General features: G+C 42.9%; 1 protein-coding gene across 9 annotated transcripts in view; it reads left to right on the top strand.

Annotated features, from left to right (window-relative positions):
• Positions 1 to 26,881, top strand: part of DAB1 (DAB adaptor protein 1) — a 390,626-nt gene that overhangs the window by 95,628 nt on the left and 268,117 nt on the right. For 8 of the 9 annotated variants that reach the window (XM_071220931.1, XM_071220932.1, XM_071220930.1 and 5 more), the window contains exon 1: positions 12,781 to 12,889. The exons of the other annotated variant lie outside the window; for it this stretch is intronic. The gene's annotated coding sequence lies outside the window, so the exon portion shown is untranslated. Of the gene's footprint in view, positions 1 to 12,780; positions 12,890 to 26,881 lie in introns of those variants that run through there. 9 annotated transcript variants of the gene reach the window in all.

Genomic DNA, 26,881 nt, shown 5'->3' with positions numbered 1-26,881 from the left:
TGCTTCAAACAAAACAAAACTGGAAATGAAAGATATGTTTTTAAAAACATAACTTGTAATTATTTTACAAACCTACTCTAAGATCTGTAGTGGACTGGACACCTGTTTGGTATAATGTAGTTGAACCTGGTTCTGTCTTTGAGGAGTTCATACAGTCTGGGTCTGGTTTAAATGTATGAAAAGTTAAGTAACGGTTCAAATCAACTTTGAAGGGGAAATCCCAGGTCAGATATACGGTTCAATGAGTGATGGGGACTAAGAAATACTTAAGTTTCCTGAATAGGCCCTGTGTTTTGTTTTCGCACCTCCACCCCTACCCCACCGCCGCCCCGCCTTTCTGAGGCTATGCCCAACTCTTGCTGGGTATGGAATAACCTTCTCTGTGTAATTCAGTGAAATCACAGCCTGTTCTGGGAAGCCTTCTTGCCGATCACCCCCTTTCTGATGAGGTGTCCTTCTCTGGGCTTTCACGGCTTTTCTCATAAATCATCATTATATTTATCTTACCATTTATTTGTTTCAATCAACTGGAAGGAAGGGTTCAACTTGCAATATACCGTAAGGAGGCAAGACTGGAGAGGGAATTTAGGGAGACTTAGATGGCATGTCCCAGGCCTGTGCTACTCAATGTGTGGTCAGTGGACTGGCAGCATTAGCATCTCCTGGCAGGGAATTAAAAATGCAAAATCCCATGCTCCACAGCAGATCTACAGACTCAGCAACTGAGTTTTAAGAGATCCCAGGTGATTCATGTGCACATTAAAGCTTGAGAAGTACTGGGCTGGTTTAGGCTACTGCTTCTCTAAGTTGGCTCAGCATTGGAGTCAGCTGGGGGTCTTTATAAAGTACTGATGCTTTGGTCCTACCCACAAAGGTTCTGAATTACTTGGTTGGTGTGTGGCTCCTTAAAAGCTCTCAAGGTGATGCTAATATGCAGTCAGATGTGCGGCCTGTCTCTGGGCTAGTGTTTCCCAACTGCTGTCGCTATCATTGCACTTACCAGGTGGTAATGTCATTTTAATTTTTGTGCCTGTCCCTTAAGAGGGAGGGGACTCCCTTATACATCCTGAGACTCTAATATAGTATCTCCCAGTAAATACTTGTTTCTTAAATTGAATGGAAATGAACCTGAGTGGAAGCTGAATTTGAGTGCTGAATTTGAGGATATTGGATTAAACTTACTGAAATATATTATCAATAGCTTGGGTAAAGAATTGAGGCATGAGTATCAACACGGATGTCAAAAAAATGACTCAGAATGTTCTCACTTGGCCAAAGTCAGAGTGTACAGCATAAGTCACGTTGTGTTGTTGGTGTCCATATTTTATGGAAACGGGCGAAGACGTAGCACGATCTTTTTTCAATAGGGGGAGGGCAGACTTACAGGTTTGGTTTACTTCAAGCCCTGGATGACGCAACAGTGATATTTATCTGGCCACTAAAAAAATCACAATGTGAATTCTGAATGCATTAGTGGAAATGTAGTGTTCACTTGTACAAGGTATTAGACTTCGGTGTCTCCTTTGGGTTCCATGCTTTGAGGAAGTAGTGAGCATTGTGGATAATCTGGCAATCGTGTCATGGGAACGGGTGTGTGGAAATGAATCACTGGAGAAGAGCGGATGTGGCGAGGATGTGATTGCTTTTTCCGGACTGACTGTTGTGTGAGAAGAGAGCAGAATTGTGCTGTGCTGCTCTGCAGGACAGAGCTAGGACCAGAGGAATTCATGGAGGCAGATTTTGGCTACATGTAGGAAAGACTCTGTGCCAGTGAGTGCTGTCCAATAATAGAACCGGCTGCCTGGGGAGATGGTGTGAGTGAGCGAGCTCTCTATCTTTGGAAATGTACTAGCAGAGCCTGGATGGCCATCTGTTGTGGGTATTGTGGAAAGATTTATGCATTTGGTGGATGAACAAAATTTTGTTGATGATAATAGTTGTAAATGTGACTACTATATACTGAGTGACTATGAAGTGCCAGGTACTGCTGGGCAAGTTTTTATCCATTATCATATTTAATCCTTCTACAACTAAGGAAAATGAGAGTTATCACTCCCATTTTACAGAAGAAATGGATTCAGAGCTAGGGTATGAATTCTGAGCTTTCTGACTTCAAAATCCCCAATCTTTTAACTGTATCACCTGCCTTCTATGGTGCCTTCCATTTTCTGAGATCCTAGGATTTCAAGTGTATGCAGACACTGGATTTGAAGTAACCTTTAGGCGTTTTTGTGAAAAGTTCCTCTGGAGAGTTGGACATGAGGGCTTGGGAGTTGAGAGAGTGGTCAGGATGGCAGCTGTAGACTTGAGCATTGTCTACCAAAAGGTAAGAGTTGATACCATTGGATTGACGAGATTTCCAAGGTTGTGACTACAGAGAGAAGAGGTCCTTGTGGGCTGACTCCTTTATGCCTGCTGGGCGATACCCAAAGCCATGGGAATAGCTGTGAGTCCTACTTTCTAAGGAGGAAAGAGGGGACACTTACTGCATGTTTGAAGATTGATTTTTAACCCTGGAAAAATGTGAATGCTTTTATGAATTTTCAGATTCTAGGTTGAGGCTATGCAAGTCAAGTGCTAAAATTGGAGTCAATGTAATGCAGTGACTCAAGGTAAAGCTTATGCCTGTGTAGACATCTGGACACTGCTGTTCCCTAGCTATGTGTTTTTCCACAAATTACCTTCGTGTGACTCCATTTCGGAATCTGTAAAATGCAGATGATAATACTACCTACGCAATAGCTTTATCATGAAGCTGAACTAAAATAATGCAAATAAAGTGCTTAAACAGTGGCTGACACATGAGAAGCACTTGGTGCTTATATCCAAATTAGTTATTAAATCTCAGTAAACCCTAAAGTACCACAAATGGAATAGTCTACTTGGGTTACTCAGTTGTACCTTTATTCAGATCAGCCACACTCTAAGAATTATTTATGTACACACACATATACACACAAATGATACCCCTAGTTAATTAAACATTTTAGCTTAATATTTTAAGCCATCTTGTTGCTAAACTTTATTAATGTGCTTCCTCACTATAATTGAAGCATTGTGTAGTCAGACTGCCTGGGTTTAAATTTTAACTTCACTGTTTACTAGTTCTGTGACCTGGGGCAATGTACTTAGTCACTCTAAAGCATCAGTTTCTTTTATATAAAGCAGAGATAACAGTAACACCTATCTTATAGGGTTTAGAAATTAAATGAGATGACATAGAATGTTTAGGTGTTTAGGGATCTTCCACACAGTCAACATTCACAAGTAATGATGAAGGTGCTATAGGTATCTTCTAAGACAGAAGAAAAATAACTTGGCGTCCTTATTTTATGTATCAGTGTTGACTGTATAACCCCATTGTGTGTGTACATAATCCATAAGTTTCTCTATGAACAGGAGATTAATGGGTTGAGGGCCTGTGATGCTCCTGAAATAGTAGGCAAATGTTGGCACTATGCTTGCTTATCTGGAGAAGATCTATGCTTTTATTAATTGCTCTGTGACCTTATAAAGTTTCAGAAGTGTTAGCATAAGAATCTCAAAGTGGAACATGGCACGGTTAGTAAGAGAGAATTGAATACCTGGCTAATAGTGACTTTAGGAATAAAGTCATTTTGTTACCTCATATAACAAAGAATCAGAAGTGGGTGGTCCCAAGATTGGTGCAGTAGTTCAGATTTGTTATTTGGGGACTCCAGATTTCTGCACTGCATCATCCTTAGACGAATTGCTTCATGATCCCGGTACAGCTGCCATAGAAACAAGTACTGCACCTTCACATGGCCACTGAGAAAGAAAGAAGCCGTGGCAGCCAGGGTGATATGTTAGAACTTTCCTTATGTGCCTCTTATCTTTTATCAGAGGTTAAATAAATAAAAAAAAATTCCCCAGAAGGAATTTCCACAAGAGAAGATACCTCTGAACTCCCACTTACTCTTTATTTTCCAGAGCTGGACCTTATGGCCACTTCCAGCCAGAGGGGAGGCCAAGAAAGCAAGTGTCGGGGTTTTTCAGCGTTTCTAAGGGAAGTGGGCAAGGAGAAGAGGCAATGTAGGCAAAGAAGCTTCCTAATGTCAGTGAAAATGGCACAGCTCATGTGCCGCAGAGAAGTCACACAAAGTATTTGAATTTGGGGGGAAGGAAGAGTTATTCGCTAAGAAGCAGAAAACGTCCAGAGAAAGGAGCAGGGGAATCGGTGGGGATTAAATGCCTTCAGGATGCCTTACCCTAAGCAGGTGTCTAATGTGGAGGGGCAATGTAAGAAAGGTCCAAACCCGTAAGAACTTTTATGAGTTTATTTGAGCCAAACGGACAACGATTGCTGGTTGCTGGGAAGCAAAATCTCAATGCATTGAGAAAATGCTCCAGAAAATGGCAGTTTTACCACTTATTTTATACATTAGAATCAAAGGGGAAGATGTAAAGGGGTTACATGAAATTCACTGATGATAGATTAGGGAGGTAGGAGAAAGCAAAGTGGGGGAAATCTCTGGATTTGGATAAAACCAAAAAGAAATAGGCACATACTTCTTTTACATTGGTGGGTTTAGGACAGTTAACAATGAACATTTGTAGCATTTAGAGAGAGTATGCAGGAGAACAAGATAACAACGGGGGTTCTGTGGTCTCCAGCTGTGGTGAGAGGTTGTACCCTGACGTTCCAAAGGCATGTCATTGGTAGATGCAAAAAGATAACAGACAGGCTCATTTAAGGTGCAGATTGACCTTTGTCAAGGAAGATGCTGGCCTAGGACTTAACAACCCACCATGACCTGCTTTTAGTTAAGAAGTTTTAATTTCAGACCATCCAATGTGTTTACTTTAGGTCCCTGAGTTGGTAAAGCTTCCCCTGAGCTTTTCAGCTTTAGTATGTGGCCCCTTTTTCATCCACAAGAGGAAGTGCCTGGATTCCAAATATGTGAGTAGAAAAACTGTCGCGGAAGAGTCAGCCAATTGCTTTTGTTTGCAGCTGCTGAGTCTGACCCAAATCTGCCCTCCCCCAGTCCTCAGCTGCTGATACTAGCTCTTGGAAGCTAGACTGTGAGCTCTGCCAGGATGAAGATGCCCATCTCCATAGCTCTCCCCCCACTCTCCAAACAAGCTGTTCCTGGGGGAGGGGAACAGCACACACAGTAGTAACAGGTCCTGTAATTAGCAGCAGCCCTGGGGCCTTGCAGCACTTCTAAGAAGACAAGGTGGTTCAGTAAGATCTGTGACTATCCCTGAGAGTTTCCCAGATGGAGAGACAGGTGGGGATCTCCAGTGCTAATGACATGGAGGCCTTTAACCTGCAGTAGTTAGAGGGCATGGGCTGGGAATTGTGGGACAAAAACAAAACAGGTGGACATGGAGTCTGCATGTCTGTTGTTGACAGAAGAGACTATTTCTACATATGGTCTTGGCAAATTGCGCTACCCTAAAGGGTAAGCAGAAAATCCATAGAACAGTGATGATGCAATCGTGTCCAAATAAACATGCAGAATGTGAAAACACTGTGTAACAAGCCCAAGCCTTGCCTCACCTCAACGCTCAAGCTGAGACTCAGGTGAATATTCATTTTTTCATATTAATTGGTAAATAAGGGGTTAAAATTTTAATAGTACATTTATCATACTGAGTCAAAATGTCCTAAATGGTTACTATATATTTTTTTCTAATAAAGAGTGGAAGAATACAGTACGATGACTGAAGAGAGCATTTTTCCATCTCCCGTGGGAGTTAGGGAGAGCCGCACAGAGGAGGTAACTCTTGAACTGATTCCTTAAGGCTGAGCACGAACTTTCTAGGGTTATGGAGGTAGATAGAGTAGTGGAGGTGTCAGGTCATTTATGTAGAGCATTTCAGGTGGAGGAACAGCACCTAAATGGCATAAAGTTATAAAATGCAATGAGCATCTGACATTCTGTTTACTCAGCATTTCTCTCTTCTTCTTCAGTACTTCTCATGTTAACTGTATGGTTGGATTGGAGCTACCATTCAGCTCCAGCCCTGCAGACACAGTTGTCTGTTCTGGGAGTATGCAAATGATGTGTGAGGACCAATCAGAATCTTCCCTGGGATTTCTGAGTGCAACTGAGAGAAAGATTTCAGTCAGCCCCTCACTAGTGACAACCTGAGAGGTAAGGTATAGGATTGGTTAATGGCTCTGACCTGCCACTTGGGAAGAAGACAGAAACCTTGGTCAAATGAGTTTACATCAAAATGGCATTGATTGTAAAATTTACCTAAGAGTAGTCCCTCCTCTGTGTCTCTCATTTCTGTGCTCACTTTTACAAGAGCAGACCAAGTACTTCCAAGTGGTGGATTGAGTTCAGGATCAACAATGGCTTCTATGTCTCACTTTTTGTTGGGGTTTGGAGGAAGGATAGGAGATAGAAAAAAAAAATTTAAGACATATTTTTTAGAATGTTAAAAGTCTTCCGTAAATGTTGATGCAACTCTGACTCGCCCTCAGATCTTCCTCTCATGCAGATTTTGACTCTGTAGGTCTGGAATGGTCCCTAATGTTTGCATTTCTAACAAGCTCCCATGGGATGTTGGTGCTGCTCTTTCTAAGACCACACTTTGTCTAATGAAGTATTCCAAGATAATGTTTAAGAGTTAGGGAAATAGGCAAAGCTGGTGTGGTATGTGGTGGTGTGGGAACGGGAGTAGGAGTGAGTTCCGATTTTCCATAGTGTGATTAGGATAGGCCCAGAGACATGACATTTGAGCAGACTTGGAAGAGGTGATGGTATTGACATGATTTAAAAACATATATTCTGTTTTAAGAACACCTATTCATCAGTTTACTACTGAGTAACAAATTATCCCAAATGTTTACATCTTAAAGCAACAAACATTTGTTACTCCACAGCTTCAGTGAGTTGCCTTAGCTGGGTGCTGTTGCTCAAGGTATCTCTCAAGGCTGCACTGGAGGAGCTGGTCAGGGCTACTGCATTTATCACAAGGCTCCTTCTCAGAGCTGTCAGCAGTGCCCAGTTCCCCAGGGGCTGGTGGCCAGAGGTCTCTCTCAATTTCTTGTCACATGGGCCTCCCCATGGGTAGCTCACAAATATGGAAGCTGGGTTCCATCAGAGCCAACAGACAAAGGGGCAGGAGATGGCCAGTGAGAAGGAGATGAGAGTCTTTCTGTCACCTAATTTTTTAAGTGACATGTCCTCTCTTTTGCCATATTCTAATTACAAAGCCGTGAATGTCATGAGGCAGGAACCTCTGGGGCCATTTTAGAGGCTGCCTACCAGAGCATGTCCTTGCCTATTACCTTGACATATGGGTGTCTTATACCCTTCTTCAGACGGTTGTTATTGCCAGTTTGTTTAGCAAAGGGGTTCGTGGGAGTTTCTTGGCTTCCAATAAAATCCAGAATTGGCCCAAATGGTTCTGGTTGAGCAGAGTCATCTTTTGCTGAGCTTTAACTTTTGCGGTGGGCCCCAGCCCATTTCTTCTTTTTGAGATGTTCAGGCAGAGGCTGGTAGGCCACCTGAGAGCTTGCGGGCAGCTGAGCTCTGACTGACCCCCTGGCCATTTGAATGCTGCCAATAAAATTGCCTGAGGAGCCTGCCAAGGAGACAGCTGCTGCTGCTGCAGAAACACCTCCTGTAGCCTGGCATTTGTGGGTAATTGCTCTCCAGGAGAAAAACTCTTCACGTGACAGGAGAGGTGGATGGTGCCTGATTGTCAAGTATACAGATGATTTAGAACAAGTTCTGTGACCTAAACACCAAAGATTTTATTTAAAAAAAGTAGAAGACATTTATGTAGATCTAAAGTTAAGCTCTTTTAAAATCCACTAATTTGAGAAATGCTTCCTGTTTTCCAGGCATAGACTAGTCAACGGCGAATTGCCGTATGTGCAAAGTGCCTCACTTGTTCTCACTCCTGCCCCTTCTGCAGTCATGTTTCTTCCCACTAGTGAGAGCCACCAGTCCCTCTGGCTCATGGATTGCTGCTGTGGGGGAAACTCTGGCTTAGGACTGGGCAGTAGGCTGCACCGCTTTCCAGTAGGACTTGGAGCTTTTGTCTACAGTTTTTTCATCTTTGAGCCGGGATAGTAATACTTCTCTCATAAAGTTGTTTTAAAGATAAGTTCAGTAAAGTAACACCAGGAAAAGTTTCTTGCCACATAGAGAATAATTAGTGGTGTCTTTATAGCTGCTGTGTATACAATAACAACACTGTGAAGGGCTTTAATTATTAAGTCCTCCAACATAGATGGGGAAACTAAGGCCCAGAAGGCTAAAGGGGTTTTCTAAAGATCGTATCATAGTTGTGTTCCACTCATCCATCCATCTACTCATCCGTCCATTCATCCATCCATCCATCCATCCATCTATCCATCCAGTAATTATTGAAGTGTGCTCTTAGACAATGTTTTTCTCATGGGAGTGGCTACAACAATGAATAAGTCAGGAAAACTATGTGCCCTCAAGGAATTAGACAATGAGCAAACACATTCTTGATAGAATTTAAATGAAGTAGCTACTGTAAAACAAAAAGAGGTAGAGTAACTGGTAGGCAGGACATGGGGAGGGTATTATAGGTTGGATGAGCTGAGGAGGCTACTTTAAAAAGTAGCATTTGAGGGGAGTCCTGTAAGATAAGAAGGAACCAAGAGAAGGAACAATACCTGCAAAGACCCTGAAGTAAAAAAAAAAAACAGAACAAAGTACAGGGTGGTGAGCATGTCCCACATCAGATGAGGTGTTTACAGTTATGCCAAGGAGAAAATTTACTTAAATTATAGAATTTCTGGTCATAAAGGTAAAGCAGATTTTTTAAAACAGAGCATCTTTCAAAGTTTTTAATATGCTAATATTTATTATGATTTTTCAAGGTATCAGGGACCATTATATTTTGAAGTATTTTTGGAACTGATGGGAGTCAAATCAAGTCACGTGTGAGACTCCAGGTGAGGGGGTCTTCCTAGGCCTCCACACCCCAGCTTCAGTTGCGGCTCATTGAGCCTGGGCCATTGGTTTTTTTAAAAAGTGCTCTGATGTTTTTATATTTAAAATAACTAATAGCAAATGCAAAATGGCAAAAAGTTTTGATAAAGTTTCTCTCTGGTGGGAAATATCTCCTTTTAAGCTCATTGTCATTATTCAGTATGTGCATCTGTTCAGCAACGGCCATGTTCTCACAGCTATGGGGAGATTTTGAAGAGTTGATAAATGAATAAATTACAGAGAGACCGAAGGCATGCCTCCCCTTCCCAAAGTCTCATAATCTTGTTTTCTTTGTGGAATGGCTAAGTTATATTTTCTGAGTAATAACAATAACATAATATTAAGAGCCACCGAGTGTCCATCCACTGGATACCAGTCATGGTGCTCGGTGAATTAGAGGTTACATTGCTAATGCTCACAATATGCTCAGAGGTGCTGTTAATTCCATTTTTCAGGTGAGAAAACTGTGGCCAACTTAGCCATTAGCTAGTGCAGCAGCACAGTGCCTTGGGCCCCACAAAAAAACAATGTTTTAATTTCTTTTAAAATCTGAAGAAGAAGATGAACTTTTAGGGCCAAAGATTATGTTTGTCTTTGTGCCAACATAGTCATAGAATGTGATTTTTAAACCTTGTTTTAGAGAGGAAGAATCATGTGGCGGCTCTGGGAGCCACAGTGTGGAGACTGCGAGAGGAGGGCTCAGAGAGCTTGCAGCTTGCTCACAGCCATGCAGGGAGGCGACACAGACAGGCACCAACCTGCAATCTTTCCCTCCCATTCCTTGCCACCTCCTTCTCAATTGCCTTTATCCCACGCTCTCTTTTAGCTTAAGCATTCTTTCCACAGAAACAGTAGGTGCCTGAAAACTGGGGCACTGCATCCATAATTTTAGCACCCCATCTGCTCCAGGAAAAAGAAATGGAAAGGCACAGAAAGGCCCTCCTCCCAGGATTTCTGAGCAACCAACCACACAGGCCCACCCAGGGTCCTGAGGAGAGTAAGCACCTTGGAGAGAGTCAGACTCTGCTGGCCCTGCCTTATGAAACTGGGCAATTCAGTCCTGCAGAAGCGCCCCTCTCCAGCTAGACTGAGCATGGAACTGGCCTTCTGGAGCCCTTGGGTAATGAGCAGGTGGATAAAGCAGCAGTCTTTGAGTTGAATACAGCCCACTATACTCTGCCCACCAGCCACTCTGTAAATTAGAACCTTTGGAAAGTCTGGCCTTCGTTTTCCTGAGCAAGAGTCCAGTGTAAATAGGTTCCCTTTTCCATTCAAGGCACAGGGTGCTTTCCTCCACTCTCCTGTGTAAAATGAACTTAACCTTCAGGGGATTCAGGATATCACAACAACTAAATTGGATCTTGGGTACATTGTCCATGTGCTGGTGATGTTCCCCATGGCATTGAGCTTGTGATGCCATCTGTCTTTGGCTGACTTTGCCATCAAGAAGTTTCTGAATTATTATAGAGGTAACTTGCTTAGATAAAAGTATAATATGTCCCCTTCTGAGCCTCATTTTCCGCATTGGTAAAATGTGATGCTTAGGTTCCTATTTGTAAGCCCCATCCTAGCTCTGGATTCTATCTTTTGAGCGACTTCTATGTGAAAGACCCTGAATGAAGGTCTGTGGATTTGTTGTAGGGACCAAATGAGATTATGGATGGAAAAGCGCCATGTAAAACGTGTTCATTTCTATTTTATTGACTAACAGCTTTTGTTTACTGAGGAACTACAATGGACCAAGGATTTTACATACATTTTTCCCTGGTAATAATATTGCAAGATAAGTATCAGTATTCCCATTTCAGACTTGAGGAATTTAGACTCAGAGAGGTTAAGAAACAGTAGAGTTTAAAGCTGGAAATGAAGCTTAGGCTTCACCTTACAGTCTCTGTTATTTTAATCATCATCGTCATCATCACACTATTTGTTGCCACTTTTCAGTCCATGGAGAAGATGGATGTGTACGTATAGCCAGACAGCTCACTAACATAGTCAGCATCGAGTTCCATAGGCTAGAGTGGAGGTGTCCACTGGTACCATTTGCCTGGATATGGGTTCTGTTTAGGGCATTCCAGGGGCAAAAGCAACCAGAATTTGTTAACTTCCCCTGGTAGTCAAATTGAATCTTGATTTATTGGGAGCAATGTCCAGGCCATAAATGCCTGCTGAGCAATGTTGCGGATTTCCCTTCCTCTCCTTCAGAGGAGCTGAGGAGTAAATGACCCCTGTCACTCTGAGAGAGCGGCAGAGAATTTGATGTCTCTCTCTCTTTCGTTTCTTTTTTTTCCCCGGGGAACTTTATGCCCCAGGTGGCTACCTCAGTTGCCCAGCTCCCTCAGACTTCCGGAACCGGACTTAAGAAGAGAATCCAGATAAACTTAATCCTACGGTGCTCTGGTTGGGGTGTCCACCCATGGGCCTGCCCCGCTCTCATGAAGGGACAAAGCACTCAGTGACACTGACACTAGGACAGCTGCAGCTGTCACCAGGTCACATTGCCCCTTCCATGCTGCATGTAGCTTCCAGCCATTTCTCCCAGCATCATCACAAGCAACTCAGTGCTGCGGCTTTTGGAGTCACAAAGCCCTGTGTTCAAATCCTGGTTCTGACACTGCCTATACTTTCATGGGCAAAACCTTAACTCTGTGCATCTAGGTTCATCTGTGACACAGAGAGGAAAATGTTCAACCCATGTGGTGGTTCTGTGGAGGAAGAGAGATGACATGCAGGAAGAGTCTAGCATTTTGAAGTCATTTTAAGGAATGATTAGGGAGCAGGATAGACAAGGTGAGATGATGATTGTTCTTATTTTGCAAATGAGAAAACAGACCCTCACAAAAAGTTTCCTTTCCCGGGGTCGTCTGGCTAGTGAATGGTGAAGCCAGCTTTGAACCACCAAGTCTTCTGGGCAGAATTACTCACCGTAGTCACCTCAGGAGTGAAGACCCTGTTGCTCTCTCTGTCCCGAGGGCCTTGCTCTGCCTTCCTTCTCAGGGCCTCACCCTTTACTCCTTCCTCCCTGTCCCCTCTGCCCACACCAGCGTCTGCACTGCTCTTTGGAAATATTTCTTTCTGTCTAAGCGATTTGGGGATTGCCGTTGCCTCTGTCTGATGCTCTTCCCTCAGTCATCTGCCTGCATGGCATGCACCTTGAATATGCATGCAGGCACGCGTATTCCTGTTTTTTAACCCTCACTCACAGATAGAGTTACTGATTTAAGAGAGAGAGACAAACAGATGTGAGAGAGAAACATTGATCGGATGCCTCCAGTATGTGCCCCAACCAGGGATCGAACCTGCATCCTAGGTGTGTGTGCAGTGACCAGGAATTGAACCCACAACCTTTTGGTGTATGGGACTACACTCTAACTAATTGAGCTACCCAGCCAGGGCCACCTTGACCTTTTAAAAGCTTTCCTCCAGAGTCACCCCAGTGAGGCCTTCCCTGACTGCTCATTTAAAAAACATATCCTTTTCCAGCACTTCTTAATCCCCTCTCATCCTTATTTTTCTTTATCTCACTTCCTAACATCTGACATACTATGTACTTGACTTACTCCTTTGTGACTGTCTGCCTCCCTCTGCTAGGACATAAGCTACATACATCTCCAGAACTGAACCATGCGTAACAGCCTGTAGTCAGAAAGTTACACTGTGTGCTGATCGAATGAGCAGAGAAACGTGTTTAGAGTGGAGGGACCCGGTGTTTGAATGCCCTTTGCCCTGATGGTGTTCACGGTAGAAGACTGGACTGCTTCTCCCCATGCAATTGCACTTCGCCTGGCTCCTCCTTTGGTAATCACTGAAACTCCCTAATTGTGGTCCCGGAGGTGTACTTTGTCCTTCCTTCTTTGTGGTGAGACGCTCAGCTCCCACAAGGGCCGTGGCAGCTGTCTCTTCCGGAGCTATGCTTTGCAACATGTTGCACCACAGGGGTAATGTAACCCTTAATTTTTTAAGTCTCTGATTTGAGCTCTTTATTAGAAATTAATTTGCTCAGGTCTTTGGGCTTTGTCTGTGTTCAGCAAGCTGACGTCAGTCCCCGGGGAGGAGACGGATCTCTGAGCTCCATCTTGCCTGTGCCTGAAGTTCTAGGGAAGTGCTTTCTAGAATGTCTCTCTGCGAAGCTGAGTCTCGGTAAATTGTGTTCTGAACAGAGGGCTCCTTCTCCAGTGTGGGCAAAAGTCTTATTGTCCTGTAATTCTGTCAAATGTCTCTTTTAGGATTTTTGAAATGTTTCCAAAATAACTTGTTTTGGGGGCAAGAATCTTATAAAAGTGAATGATGTTAGAAATTGTCTAATAATATGAAATCATATGGAAGTGCTTTCTCTGACCGATGCTATGAATGGAGCACAGACTGGACCATAGTGGTGTCAGAAATTGACTAGGAGTCAGGTGACCTGGCTAATTGTTCTATGTGATTTACTAATTGGGCGACTTGGGGCAGAACACTCAATCTCTCTGAGACACATCTCTTCTTCTGCAAAATGAAGACTCTAAGCAATTGGTCTAGATGACATCCAAGGTTCTTTCTAGCTTTAAAACTCTGGGCTGGAAGCCTAAAGCCTTCGAACTTCACTCCTAAGTGCTGCCACTTGCCAGTATTGGAGCTGCGGGTCACCACCTTCCTTTTCAGAGTCTCAGTTTCTCAATCTTTAAAATGAGGACCAAAAATTCCTGTTTTGTGTTTTCCAAAAGGTATCAAGAGAACTTTATTGGGCACACAGATGTGAAAGTACCTTTTAGCTGTAGAATCCTAGTATTATTGGAAGCATCTTCTTATTTTATTGTGATTTGTGGCAGTGTGCCAACAGAATGGTGGGATAAAAACATTGAGAGATGAAAAGTCATTGAATGCCGTATTGACAGCTTTTAAATTGTGCCTTAAAAATTTATTCATTTTACCTTTTGCTTTTGCTTTTTTTTTTTTTTTTAAATCCCTGACTGACATCTTAAGTTTTGACTTGAGCTTGGGGAAGGGATTCGAAGCTTTCATGAAATTTTTCAAAGGAGTATTTGATATCCCATTTTTTAAACTCTGTGATTTTTCTTAGGTGTTTCCCCCTGGAATTCCTGAGGGAAGAGATCTTTTCATGCTTCTTCTGATCACATATCCCTTCCTCCTCGGATGGGTATTAGCTGCGTATACCTAAGAGAATCACTAATGTCAAGCAAGTGACTTTTTGCAGGACTAGCTGGCAGCTTCCTGAAAACCGCCAATTAATGGGGACCTAATCAAGACTGGCACATATTTTAGAGATAAACCCAATTAAAAATCTGGATTAATTCATTTACCAATTTGGCTGTTGGAAGCCATTTAGTATTAATTCTGTTATCTTTATCTTGATCTTTTATCCCTACAGAATACTTCTAATTTAGATTGTAAATTTGAATGTCCACGGCTGAAATTCCCTCCAGAGAGGGAAAAGGCATCATTATTGGGGTCAGTGGCCCCACAGGCCTTGGCCCAGGTGGCTGTGCAAAAGTATAGAGCTTCAGTGGACAGGGGAGGAGGTGTGGCCTTACAGGCTTGGGAGTGTGTGGGAGTGGGGTAGGGGTGGTAGTGGCCAGTTAGCCTATTAGCAACACATTCTGTCCTCTAACTACCATCCCATCCCCATCCCCGTGGTATGGATTTTGACCTTAGAACTGATAATTTATAAGAAAGCATGAGGGGGGTTGGGGGAGACTGGGGGAGTGGAGGGACTGAGCAAATATTGCTCAATAAGGAAAAAAAGAGAAAGAACTCATGGACACGGACAGCAGTGTGGTGATTGCTGGTGGGGAGGAGGTGAGTGGAAGTGGAAGAGGGTATAGGGGGCCTTTTTATATAGAGGGTATAAATGGTGTTAGAAAAAATAAAATTTAAAAAAAATTGCAAAGAAGAAAGAAAGGAAGCACAATAAAGACCCAGGAGTCATTTACAAGCAAGGTACAAAAAAAGACCTTGGAATCCAGAAGACTTGGATTGCAGTCTTATTTTTAATACTTGTAACTGGGAAACCTATGGCTATAAATACCTCATCTCCATGTCCAACCGTGGTCAGATAGGGATGGAGATACCTACCTTACTGAGTTTTCTCGAAGACGAAATGACTGCACAAACAGGAAAGTACTTGGCAAACCTTGATAGTCCTTAGAAAGGAAAGGTCCCGTGTGTGCATAAAGGGAAGGCCAGACCGGAGGGCACCTTCTCTGAAAAGCTGGAGATCCTTTCCGTGCCCTGTTGCTGTGTTCTGACAAGGCTTGTCGTCTTCCCATGACCTGGGAAGGTGAGTGTGGAATGGGAGGTGAGTGTGGAATGGAAGAAGTGAGTCCCATGGCCCTCAGGCCTCAACCTCCACGTGGCGCTCACACCACTCTCCCTTGCTACCCTGTAGGGGAGGCAGCGGAGTTACTGATGGAATGTCAGAAAGGCAAATGCACAGCTGCCCTGGTTGTGCCATTAATCATTTCGTTGTGTGTGCTGTTAGTAATAAAGACTTTAACCAAAGAGTCCATGTTTTAAAAAATGTTGTTGGATAGACCTAAGGAAACAAACCTGATATTCCTTTTAAAACTTTGTATATAAGAAGGCTACTGAGAATCCTCATACTTGGCTGGCAGAGATTAATCTAAACTGTTTTCCATACTTACCAAGTGCTTGCCTAAATTGACAAGGAACCTGCGGGTATTTCCTGTGGGAGTGATGAGTTGTGAATCCCTATATGAGATGTGTGTTAAAAAAGAAAAAAAAAAAAAAAGGTTTGTTTAAAGAGGGAAAAGAAGTTTCTGAATATTTGGCACAACAGGTTATTTTTAAACTGAGGAAAAATAGGATTGTGGGATTTCAAAGATTTTGTGATTTTATTTATTCAGCTCTATATGGGACTTTCCTGCATCTCATTAGCACAGGGGTAAAAGGAGACGCAAGAGGACTAGAATACCATCTGTGTCCTCGGGTGGTCTTCCTGCTCATCCAGGGACAAGATTAGGCGAATTTTTAAAAGATAACAATTTATACAAGGCAGGGCAGTTTTATTGGAAACACTGATAGTTGGAGTCAGATGCCCTTGTGTTCTAGATCTGGGTCCAGCCCAGAAATAGTGGGACCTAAGCTTGCTATTTCATCAATTCTGTGCCTCAGTTTCCATTACTACAAAATGGAGACAATACTTACCTTCCCAGCCTGTAAAGATTAATGAACTGAGGAATGTACAGTGCTTAGTGCAGAACACGGCACATACGGTACACTCTCAGGAATGTAGTTATGCTTTCCTTCCCGCATCTTCTGTTTTATGCTCTGTCAAGGAGCCGTGGCTTCATGAAGTCCCTCAGGGATTTTGAAGAATAGGGGCTGTGACAGAGTATTTTTCATGGAGGAGGATCTTCCCTTGGACTTGAGTGGGCTGTCGTTTGCTTTCCCTTCCAGATGCACCGTCAACTCTTCTTCACTCTCCTTTTGCCGTCTATAGGGCTCACCTGTGTGGATGGTACCTGTGGGCTTCCTGGACCCTGGGCTTCTTCTCAGGGTTAACCAATACCCTGTTCCAGCAGGAGGCTGAAGAGCAGGGAGGAGGAGGGGTGGAGTCTGTGTTTTGATCCACTTTTGGGCTTTCTCTTGGCTAGGTTGCCCTGGGCCTGGTGTACTGTAAATCGAAGGTCACTGCTCCGTTTTTGTTTTTTTTTTTTTTTAATCCTCACCCAAGGATACAGTTTTTCATTGATTTTAGAAAGAGAGATAGGGTGGGGCCAGGGAGAGAAACATCTGTGTCAGAGAGCCTCCCATATGCAACCTGGCCAGGGCTCAAACCTGTCCTGACCAGGCATCAAACCCACAACCTTTTGGTGTATGGATGATGCCCCAACCAACGAGCCACCAAGCTAGGGCTCGCAGCTGCTTTTAAGGCAACTTTCTCTACAGGGTTCCCTCCTCGTTCTGGTTGCCTTTCCCTTGTCTCACCCCTTCATTTATAGGAGAGGGAACAGTTCTGCTAGTCAGTCCCTGAGATACTGCAGTGTTCTTTGGGGTTTCCTTTCAACACAGCTCACCCTTGTGTAAATAATCCCTTTATTAACTCTCCTGGAATACTCCTGTTTTGAGTTTGTCATGTGTTTCTTTAAGGAAGCTCAAAGGATGGGCGGAGTTTGAGTTAGGTGAGGAGGCGTAGCATTGGATGCCTAGGGTGTGTTCTGGTGTCTGTGACCCACCTAGTAAGCCTGTAGCACACATTTCCTGCAAGGAGGAGGAACTCAGCTGTGAGTTTGGGGAGGCAGGCTGAAGTGGAGCCTGAAGGGCCGGTTAAGTTAATGTAGATTTCATATTGCAGTAGAAATAGTTTTAGGTAATTAGTTCCTGATTCATTCTAGCAAGTATGCATTGAAAAACTAATAGGTATGTGGTATAGGAAACAAATTTTAGAAACTTCTCTTTTTTCCTTCCAAGGAATTATATACAAATGAAATAGAGGGAAGGGAAGGCAAACAGTATGTAATCTATATATATCTCCTATAGCACCAGACAGTTGGCATATGTTTCATTCTAGTCATTAACTGTCAGGGGTCAGGTACCATTTTTCCTCTCAAAGTCTTCAAGGGACTTGCCGAAAGTCACATATTTGGAACTTGGTGGAGCCTTGATTCTAAAACCCAAGGCAAGTCTGCGAGTGTGATGTCACATATCTTTTTTCTTTGCCAGCTACGGTATATGTATAGTGACAAATCAAAGGGTTCCAATGAGAGGTAGAGGTAAGGACACCTGAGGAGAGCCTCAGGCCATGTGTCACAGCCCCCCCCACCCCAACCCCTTGGAGTAAGGAGGGCTGTGGCATTGTCAGGCACACTCCCCAGTCTGGCAGGGAGGAGTTTCTCTGGAGTCTCAGAAGTAACCCCCAGCCTGGCCTCACTGGGGTTGATATCCTGCCGGGAAGGACCCTGGCTGTCTCCAGGGATGAGGTTACCCTGCTTCACAGCACAGGACTTTGTTCACTCCCTGCCCTTGTGTATGCTCAGTTTCTACCTCTGCTGATAATGACTCCTTCTCGCTCCTAATCATCCACTTTTTCTCTGCCTGGGCCTCGCTTCTGCTAACTCGAAGCTTCTGCTCCGTCGTCCCCTGGCTGCCTCACTGCTTCTCCCTGTGTGCCTTTGCACTTCTGCTCCCATTACCACTGGCAGGATCTGTATTAATGAGTTCAAATTCTTGAGAGAGAGCATGTGCATATTTTCTCATGCAGCTACTTTAAATCTAACTCTTCCTGTCAGGCCAAGATGTGGCGGCTGGTCAGCCAGCGAATTGTACTTGGGTAAGGAATCGACCCCTGGTGTAGTCAGCTTGGACTTGGGTTAGGGAGTGGACATCTGTGAGGGCCATTATTTTGTCTAGTACAGTCCACCCACTGGCCCCCAAGACTCACATACAGCAAAATTCTCAAATGCAAAATATACTCAAGGTTTCACTATGATCTCATCAGTTCAAAACCTCAGATCTCACCCAAACAACATCAGTTCAAAAGTCCAAATGCTCATCATCTAAATCACTGTGACGATTAGGGCATGGACATCTTTGGAGGGCCATTTTCCTGCCTCCACTGACCACTATGTAATAAGCATTCTATATTGATTACACATCATTTACCACACTCACAGTATTTGTCCTGTATTCTCAGAGTCATCACAGTTTGCAATGAGTGCATTTGGCTTGGGGGAGTTTAACAATGGGCCCAACCCTGCGGGACTAGGGAGTGGGGTCAAGCTGGCCCTGAAGGTGCATGTGAATTCTCTTAGCCCGCGCGCTTGTTTCCCAAACTTTGCTTCGTACTCAGATCACCCGGGGGAGTTTTTAAGCATCCCAGTGCCCAGGCTGCACCAGTTAAATGAGAACCCATAATGGGAAACAAGTGTCACTATTTTTTCCAGCCGCTCAGGTACAGTTTGGAAAGTTTGGGGGCCTCTGCACTGTGCTACCGTATGGCTCACTAGAGGTTTGGGTGCAAGGGGAAGAGTGCACGTGAGGCTGGTGTGCAAGGGGAAGGGTGTGTGTGGTCAGCGAAGCCTTCTCCATGGAGGGGACCTTGAACTGAGATTCAGAGTTTGCTGGGGTAACAATGAGGAGGGTGTTTCACGGGGAGGAAACAGTTCTTCATGTTGATGATTTGCGCAGTATTTGCCCGGTGTGACTGAATTTTTATGTTTCTGTGAAAAGGTTGTAATAAATGCATTCACAAATCAGGAAACAAACAAAAAAGAGTCCCTTTGTCAGAGCGCACATCCCATTTAGGAAAAGACCGCCCGTGGTTGTCACTGTTGTGTGTGCTTTTTGTGAGATAATTGTGGAAATTGGGTTGCTTCCCATCAAATACAGATCCTTTTGTGGAGAAAACTTGAGCTATCCGTGTATCCCATTTTACAGTAATTGAGATTGGACTAGCAGATCATTAGCAAAGCAAAGGAAGATGACGGGAATTTTTTCCCCCCAAAGGAAGGTGGTAAAAATTAGATGTTTGAGAATTCAGATAGGATGTCAGTGATGGGAGAAAGCATGCCACCCATCTCAGGGCTCTCTGAGCAGAGAGAAGGTGGCATCTCTTGGTGGAGACCTCAAGTTGGGGGCCAATGCGAAGCAATGTTGCTGGGGACCAAGGGACATTGCAGCCCGGACAGTCCCTGGAATGGGGACAGCTTCAGGATGAGCCCCTGCTCAGGGCCGCCGTTGAAGCCAGGCAGCTTGGGGACATCTCTTGCATCCTCTCCGGTCTTGCCATGTGCAGATGTTGGCCTGTGTTCTTTTTCCCATCATCACCTTTGAAGATAATGAAATGCAGCTTATGGAGAGTAAATAATGGCAGTGTATGTTTTAGGAAAAATCAGCAGATGAAGCTGCCAAATGCAGCATTTGTTTATTTAAAATCCCCTTCACAAGGAGGGCCTCATTAAATACTTGCCTTTGTTTCCTGCAAGACCCTGGGGAATAATAGTAGTTCCCTGTTACTCAGAGCCATTGTGGAAGGAACAGGTATGCTTGTAGAGGGTGTTCCATCGTGAAGTGCAAATAGAGGGTAGTGGGTTACAATGAGAAATGGCCTCCTGGCTAAAAAGCCGATGAGGAATACAAAGATACAAAAAGCTGTTTATTGAAAACAAAACAAAGCCGATGAGGGAGATGCCCCTCTCAGAATAGTGTTGGGGACAGGGCTGCAGGCCACCTGAGGTCCGTCCCCACCCCCGGGAGGGCGTAGCAGCCACGAGGCCTGGATCCATCTCCCTCTGTACCTCCAGCTTGCAGCACAGGCTCTGCTGTGCACTGAGTAGGTGCATAGGAAACGTGTGTTGGATTATTTGATATATAGAACCTGAGATTTATTTGTTCTATGCTGAAGGAGTTGAGAATGTTTGTCTTTTTCCTTGTTTTTCCTGAAGATTCACTTATCTAGAACATTTTTGGAAAGGAACATTGAAGAGCATAAGGTTTTATTTTATTTTTTATAAGGTTTTAAGCTTAGTTAGCCCTGTTGCTGCAGCAGTGCCCCAGTTGGCCTCCCCGGGCCCCGTATCTCTGGCCTCCAGTCCTGGATGCATCCTGGGCTGACATCATCTTGAAGGAACCTGAACTCCCTCTGCCGCTGCCTGTTAAATCACCACGGGGGCCCCTTGTCACCTGCCAGTAGTCACCCCCCATATAGGAATGATTTTTGAAGTGTGTATTATGCAACAACATAGGAACTTTTATATAGAAATTTGCATGCATGTGCTACTGTTAATATGTATATTAAAGTAATAAGCTATTTCCTGTTTTATTTAGGTAAGAATAATTGTAAGTACATATAGCAGCATTTGATTTCTTCACCCCAGTGGATTTTCTTGAGTATTCTTTGAGCTGCATTGTTTGAAGACTGTAGGGCCTACAGGATCCCTATTTTACAGATGAGGAAATTGAGGCTGGGAGTGGTTACGTAGCTTAGTGCCCAAAATTACATAGGGAATCAGTGGCAGAGTGAGGCAGGATTCTGACCGAGCCCCTTGGACAGCTTCCTGCTCTAGGTTCTGCTACCTACATTTCTGTAAAATCAGAGGAGAGGGTTTTAGAAGATTGGATAATAGTAGGGCCCCAAGTATTGAAAACGCTAATGGAATTATTTTAGGTTTATATACTTGTTTTTTTTTTCCCTGATACATTAAGAGTTTATGTAATGAATTTTCATGGTGCAATAAATACTTAATGAAACTCTGTGATCCATTAATGAGATGTTCATAAGTATGCCATATTGCTGTCACATAAATTCCTTTAAAATTGCTGAAACTTGGTTCTGGCTGCTGTTAGCCTTGAGTTTGATTTTAAAAAAACCATGTTTTGTTTCTCGTATCGTCAGCTTGCTGAAGGATGACTGACACCTGAGTAGTACAGTGCCTGCCTTCTGGAACATAACATTTTATTTGCCCAAAAGTACTTTCACATATCTTTCATTTGTTCCTATTCTTTTAATCCCATGACTTATATCTAGCATTATCCCATTTTACAGATGAGTAAACTGATAAACTGCTTAATTTTTAAAAAATTCTAGAGCTTGCCCTAGAAAAGCCAGTCTACCAGATAGCTATATCCCACTTATTTATTTTCAATTTAGTTCTTAAAAGAAAGCATGCATTATTCATAGAGAATTTAAAATGACTTGGGTGGCTTTTTTGACCCCACTTAAAGGCATTAGTACTAAATTATGCACTCAACATAAGTGAAGGGACACTGAAAATTCTCTGTTGGGTTTTTTGTAGAAATGGTGCTGATTTTAATGCCCATGATAACACAGAATGTTGATTTTATGAAAGCCTGTAGATTCTTTTCCTTTCCATGTCTGGTTCAAAGAAAAAAACTTTGAGCACAGACTTTGTGAAAGCTGCAACCAATCGTATTTCCTTCTTTGCTCTGGCCTCGAGGAATCTCCTGGATGGATTTGTAGCCTATCTCCTGCCACCATACAGATTTTTGGGGTGCCCTGTCCTTGTTTCTGTGCTCACCTTCATTTTCAAGCTTTTTGTTCCCCTTCCCTTCAGTGTTACTTATTAACTTTATCCTGTTATTGAGAATGTCTTTCTATAAAGCTTTCTGTAAACTGCCTGAAATTCTTTTTCTTTCTTCCTAATGTCAGGTAAACATCACCGACAAACAATATAATGAAGATGAGCTCTCGGGCCAGGAGATGTCTTCTTAATCTGATTTTTCTCCCCTTTCTTGACACTCACAGTTATGGCAAAACAGCGGTGACTGGGTCTGTAGTAAGGCTGTTAATCCATCATCTCTGTGGGCTTCAGAATTTTAAAGCCAGGAATACGTTCTATCAATGTGTTATTTTTCTTGAAGGGTTTGAGCAAAGCTAGTGATGGCTCTACATTCACTATGAGGGTGGTGGTACAGTAGAGAGAGGTGTGGTATTTTTGAGTATTATTCTGCAAAAGTTCCTACAGTGTTTGTACTTTGACGCCCCCATCAGCTTTTAATAAATGTCACCATTGGGTTCTAGCAAAACCGTACACTTCCTATTTTCTTGTCTCTGAAAAGAACAAATAATGCAGAATAAGTGAATTTGAGGCATTTTCCAAATGGGCCAGATCAGATCAGTAGCCCTTGACATATTAAAAAAAAGGAAAGAAAGAAGGAAGGAAGGAAAGGAAGAGAGAAAGAGAGAGAGAGAGTGAGCACATGCCAGGTAAGCTCCATTGGTTAGAGTGTCCTCCCAATATGCCGAGGTTGTGAGTTCGATCAGGAACATACAAGAATCAACCAATGAATGCATAAATAAGTGGAATAACAAATTGATGTTTCTCCCTGTCTCTCAATTAAAAAAAAAAAAGGTTTTGACAGGTTAAAGCCATAGTCTTAGGTATGGAGAGGGAGATGATCCAGGAAAGGCTGACTTCTGCTAAGTAATTAAAGGAGGTTACTGTGATCTATGGGGCAAGTAGCTGACAGTCTTAGTAGGCAAATTCCTGGCATGGAGGCATAGTGTGGAGAGGAAGACCAGAGCTCAGGAAAAAAGTCCAGGCAGATACGGGGTAAAGTTAGAATCTGTAATGAAAACTGACAAGCATAATCTAATTTTAAACTCAGCTAGCCTTGGGAATTAGGAAGCATGCTGTCTAGGGAGCTGGAATGGGTCTGAACTTAAAAGAAAAAAGGCCAGAACTACCTTTGTTACACATCCCTGTGTACTTGAGGCTGACCAAGGCTTTTTCTTTTAAATTTTTTTAAATTTGCAAATCTTAAAATTCTAGGAAAAAGCATAAGAACATACAAAAAGTATCCTATTCTCTCTACTTAGATCCACTTATTGCCTCATCATTCGTGCATCCTCCCCCCCTTTGTGTCTATGCATGTATACACACCTATGCACACGTGGACATGTGCACATGTACATATTTTTCCCTGAATCATTTGAAGTAAGGTACACATGTCTTAGCCCTTTATTCCTAAGTGCTTGGTGACTGTTCCCCAAGAAAATGTACATTTTCTTATATAGACACAGGAAAGGTATCAGATTAAATAAATTTAACATTGATACAATATTTTAATCTAATTTACCCATTCATATTCAAATTTGTTAATTGGCCCAATTATTACCTTTGTGGCATTTTCTCCTCTTCAGTACAAGATCCCGTACAGGTATTGCATTTAATTGTTGTATCTGTTTAGTTTCTTTTAATCTAAAATATTTCTACAGCCTGTCTTTGTCTTTTATTACTACACTGTTCGAGAGCACAGTCCTTCCCCCCATTGTTAAAAGTATAGTCTGAATAGATTCCTGGCCAGAATACTACGTGATCAAGATATGTTCTTCTCAGGTTATCACATGATACTCATCTGCCCTTCCTTGTTAATGTTAGTTTTGATAAGCTAATTGAGGTATCATTCAGTGTCCCCATTGTGTATCACAAATCTTTCCCTTGCAGCTATAAGCAGTGAGTGGGAAGACACTTTTAAGTAAGACCTGTAAATGTCTTGCTTCTCATCCAAATTGGCTCTGGCTTTAGCATTTATTGGTAATTCTTGCCAAGCTAAACTTTATTTTGATGGCTGCAAAATGTTAATTTTATATCTCAGCCTTCCCTTTGTATTTACTGGGGTTACCTGTTCTACTCTGAATAAGACAGCCCCCCTTTTACCCCATTTGTGTATCTGTCATCAGTATGGATTCATGGATTCCCGTTTTTTCAGCGGTTTATTGCTTAATGCCATCCTTAACTTACACTGGTGTTTAAATTGTTCCAGGCTAAGACAGTGAGAGCCCCACCAAGGTAGCTTCTGTATCCTTGTGACTTTTCCCTATCAGTTGTGTTTGTTTGGAACACACCCCTACTTTCTGGAATAAAAAAATATTTCAGGATCATCTTATAGTTGTCCTGCCTCAGCTGTGGAATCACCCATTTCTCCAAGAACCCCCTTGTTCCTTTTACTGGGGAATGGTATTAGAAACCAAAATCTAGGTATTAGGTATCACATTGTTGCTGGGGTATCTTTGCTCTTAGACCCATTCAGTGGACAGAGCTAGTGGACACATGTACACATACACACATACACGGATGCATGCGTGTTTTATGAGCCATGAGTTCCCCCTGAAATCTCCAGTTTCCAGTCTACCCCACAGTGTTCTTTCCTGCCTTCCCCTTATTTTAAGTCCCTTCTTCCAGAACAAGAACCTTAACTCTCAAGAGTGTCAAAACATTTACTCCTCTGCTCAATCCTATAATACATCTAAAATAGTTTAGTAATTGCTTTGTCCATAATACTACTCAAGCAAGTCAACTAAGAAGAGTTTGAGGTTTGTCCGTAGCTCCCCCTGACTAAACTCTGCCCCAAAACTGCATGTAAATAGTCAAATTCTGTGTTAATAAATTATTTGGATTAGTTCTTTCTCGCTCATCCCTTCAGGGATTGTGCTTAGGAAGTTCATTTGAAACACAATTGGATTAATTTGTTTCAGTCCACTTCCAGTTTTAGCCTTCCCCCACTTCCCATGCCCATTAACTTACTTTTTTCTAGGTGTATAGAACATTAATGTGCTTCCAAATGTGGCGTTATACTAAAAGCTATTCTCTGGGCAGTGGCCCTTATCCTTCTACCTAGTCACCCAGCCACTCCGCCACCCAGGATCTCCCCAGGTACAAAAGCTTCACTGTCTTATGGTTTGTTTGGCCTGTGTTTCTTTTTGTAGAGATAAGTAGAACTATGTCTCCTCCTTTCTTACACGGAAGGTGGCATGCTGTAGAGCGAGCTAGGTTTCTGAATGACCCAAAGCTCACCAACCTGCCAAATCTGCCCACGTGACTGATGAGAAAACTGAGGCTCCTCTTCTGCACTATTGCCAACCTTTGTGCCATGTTGATAAATGGTCTGTTTTTGGTGCTTGATAGGTTGGATGAACCTGGTTAAAATGTCCCAAACCACCAAACATGGAGGTAGTGGCCTGAACCCTCCAAGCTATGCAGTCGCTGCCCCTCAAACCCAGAGTCGTGGTTTTGGGACGACTCCCTCCTCTTCATCTGTTTTTAAAGCTCGGTTGTCCCTAAACTTAGAATATTACAACATATTCTTAGCATATCACAGAAAGCTTAACTAAATCAGGGTGTAGGACCTGGTGGGAAGGGTCTTTTGGCATTTTTTTAAGTTCAGGTGAAATTCACGTAGCATAACGTTAACCGTTTGAATGTGTACACTTCAGTGGGGTTTCGCACGATCATGGTGTTGTGCGACCGTCACCTGTGTCGAGTTCCAGACCATTTTCACCACCCTCAAAAGAGGTACTGCAGCCAAGAAGCAGTGACTCCTCCTCTCCCACTTCCCCCAGCACCTGGCAACCACTGGTCTGCTTTCTGTCACTCTGGATTTATCAATTTTGGTTTATCAGTTTTGGATATTTCCTATAAATGCAGCCATACAACATGTGATCTTTTGTATCTAACTTTCTCACTTTGCAGGATGTTTTTGAGGCCCCTCCACTTTTTGGGGCGTGTGTCAGTGCTTCATTCCTCTTTATGGCCGAGTAATACTCTGTTGTATAGGTACACCACGTGTTTGTTCATTTGTCCGCCAGCTGGTAGACATGTGGGAGGGTTTAGACTGAAGTTAGGGGCAAGAGTGACTTGGACCCTGTCCAGTGCTACATAGGAGTCATGTGACCATGGATAAGCTATGAAACTGGCCTGTGCCTCACTTTTCTCACTTGTCAAATGAAGATAATATCTAACTTTCAAGTGGTTGAAGGGTTGAATAATATATGAGAAGTTGATAGTGTAATACTTGACAAATCATGGGCCCTCACAAACATTAGCTTTTTTACTATAGAGTTGTATGAGGGGAGGGGTGGTTGGGGAAGAGAGCATACAAGTTTGTGTTCTAGTGTGTGTGTGTTCCGTTCTAGCTGCTGAAACCTTTGTGCTTTTTTTTTTTTTAAGTCCTATCTGTTTTCTCTGCTTGTGGTTTGGCGTTCTCCCCACCCCCAGTCACTGAACATGGATTTTACATTTAGAAGCGGTTCACTAGATGAAATGTCTGTAGTGGAATGTTACATAATTCACATTTAGATTTGAAGAGCTCATTATAAAAAACCTGACACACTTCAGGAATATTAAATTACTGCAGATTGTGTGGGGCAAGGAAACATTATTGAAGCATTTGAAAATTCTAGGCGAGCCTGAACTTAACTGATAGGGTTTCACAGCTTTTGCTGGGGAAAAATGATTTGAGTTGTCACATGCTTTCTGGCCCTAGAGGACTTTAATCTCCTTAATTACAAAGAAACGAATTTCACAGAACTTCACAGCATTTGCTCAACCTCTGGCTTTTGGAAAATTAAAAGGGGATGCCAGGGTCCCGGCCGTGGTACGTTCTTTGTGCTGCAGCTTCCTTATTTAAGTTTTTATTCGAAGTGATGCTGGTTTCCTTTCATTATGATACAG

This window comes from Desmodus rotundus, chromosome 3 (assembly GCF_022682495.2).
Source record: "Desmodus rotundus isolate HL8 chromosome 3, HLdesRot8A.1, whole genome shotgun sequence".
NCBI lineage: Eukaryota > Metazoa > Chordata > Mammalia > Chiroptera > Phyllostomidae > Desmodus > Desmodus rotundus.
This window is presented reverse-complemented; position numbering and strand designations above follow the sequence as displayed.